General features: G+C 44.1%; 1 pseudogene; it reads left to right on the forward strand.

Annotated features, from left to right (window-relative positions):
* The first annotated feature begins 504 nt into the window (after window positions 1–504).
* Window positions 505–2,095, forward strand: LOC148029252 (dnaJ protein homolog 2 pseudogene; annotated as a pseudogene).
* The last annotated feature ends 254 nt before the right edge of the window (window positions 2,096–2,349 follow it).

Below are 2,349 nucleotides of genomic sequence, written 5' to 3' on the forward strand. Positions count from 1 at the left end.
TGATAATGGGACTAAAAGTTTGGCGGACTTGGCTTGTGGAGAAAATGGGGGGGGGGGGGGGGGGGAAGTGTCCAGAAAAGTGGAGTCTGCTGCTTTATTTGAAAAATAGTTTTTTTTTTTCGTGAAATGGCAACCTGAAGACGGCTATTCCGGTTCCTCTGTGGGGGAGGCAGACATGGCAAGGATTCCTTGGCTTTCTTCACCGTCTCAGAGAGGGACAAGGTGATAGAATAGCAAAAGATATTCTTAGATTTGTCCAAGAATATCAAGCTGTTGCAGCAAAAACCGATTCAAGAAGCTAAAAACTCGGGAAAAAGCAAAAAAGGCAGTCCAGTAATGTCCGCACCCTGCTATGGTTTCCATGGGGGGAGAATTCGCATAGCTCGGACGGTCTCTCTCAGATTTTTTTTCAAGCCATTCCTTGGCCCTGTCCAGCTTGTAGAAGAAAATTCGTGCAATAGAATGCCTTCGCGAAGCACTCATAAGCGACTGACATCTTTGTCCATGCCTGGAACCATTGCGAAAAAGGGGAATACTGTACAGGAGGGGATCAACCTAGAGTAAAAAAGCAATTGGGAGTGCGCTGCAGAGAATCGATCAAGAAACAGGAGAAAAAGTTTGCTTGAGTTATAGATGTGCTGATATGGACAGGGAGGTTCCAGCTCTGATGGGAGTGTCAAAGGCTATTCTGGAAAATGTGATCTTTGTTCATCAGGATGAAGGAAACTGGCCCTTAGCAGAGGGTTCAATTGTGAAGAAAAAGTTTGACGACATATTTTCTACCACCAAACAATTATTGAAGCATTGAAGCATGCATGCACGGGAGAATTACCACCAAATGCTCGGTCAGGCCAAAGCTTTGTACATGATCCAAAGTTTGCCGGAGAGACAGAGGTTAAAGGGCAGATTAAGCTCAGATTTAAAACTGCTGCTGGAAAGGATGTGGTTTGCATTCGTTCATTTCAGTTAACTCAAAAAGGGAAGAGAGGAAGTGTGGGCCGACTCTGCTGGGACACGAGAGGGAAGGATCATGAAGGCACAGGACTCCGAGAGGGTTCTGAAGGATCGATTTGGGGGGAAAATTTCGCCTTCGCCTTAACTGGGAACCTCTTGATCCTGAATCGAGGGATATCGATAGATCTTCCTTGATCATGGCACCAAAACAAACAATCAACAGACTTATCTAATCGTTTGACGAGCCAATTGGATTCTATGAAAGCGATGTGAACAGCGACCAGTTGTGCCCCGATCCTGCCTTCGATCTTATTGAAGCTCATTGTGAGGAGCTAGCTGAAGCCATTGCCAATCCTTCTCTTTGGAAATCATCGCCTCAGATTAGCTGTGGAATTCTGCATGATTAGCACGAGTGTGAGCTTGCGAAAAGCAGTGGCATCTCGACATAACTAAACAGGGAGGTCTCTCTCTCAAGCTGCTTTTGGGGAAAGCATGATCCCACTCAATACAAACGACAGGGAAATGTTGTTGGAACACAATACAGATCGGGCATCTATTACCACAGACCTGAGCAAGAGCAGATAGCTAAAGCATCTCTGCAAGCTGATGAGGCGCCTGAAACTGTTACCAGTGACATTGTATTTGTCCTCCAACTCAGAGAGCATCCAAAATTCAAGAGAAAGGGCGATGATCTTTTTATTGAGCACACTTTGAACTTAACAGAGGCTCTTTGTGGCTTCCAATTTGTTTTGAGTCATCTTGACTCTCGACAACTGCTTATTAAGTCATTCCCTGGGAAGATTATAAAACCAGCTCAATTTAAGGCTATCAATGATGAAAGGATCAGAGACCTTTCATGAAGGGAAAGCTTTACATTCATTTCTCTGTAGATTTTCCTGAATCTGGTTCTCTTATCCCAGATCAGTGCCGTGCATTGGAGGGAATCTTACCTTCTAGGCCTCAGCCTGAAATGACAGAGTTGGAACTTGATGTGTGTGAAGAAACAATTTTGCAAGATGTCAACATCGAGGAGGAGATGAGGAGGAAGCAGCAGGCTGTTTCTGAAAATTTGTTCATAGGGATTACTGCCCAGTAGAATTCTTCCAGCAGAACTCTTCAAGTCTCCTCAAGCCTATGTACCAAAGTCATAACTGTCTTCAAAAACCTGAATGTGAACAGTTTATGAGAAACTTCAAATTATTCTGAATATGAACTTCTTGTAACTCACTTGACAAGGAATATAGTGAACTTTGGCATCAAATATTTGAGTTTTTCTTGTTAGCCTCCTTTCTTGCTGTATCTTGAACCCCGTGTTCTGCAGCCCTTGCGTGAACTCTACGACATTTCTGGTGAACCCGACGTGAAAGTGCTGCGTCATTTTTTTCAGCAAGATGG

Source organism: Lygodium microphyllum, chromosome 11, assembly GCF_053477565.2.
Source record: "Lygodium microphyllum isolate KBCC chromosome 11, Lygodium_microphyllum_v1.1.10, whole genome shotgun sequence".
NCBI lineage: Eukaryota > Viridiplantae > Streptophyta > Polypodiopsida > Schizaeales > Lygodiaceae > Lygodium > Lygodium microphyllum.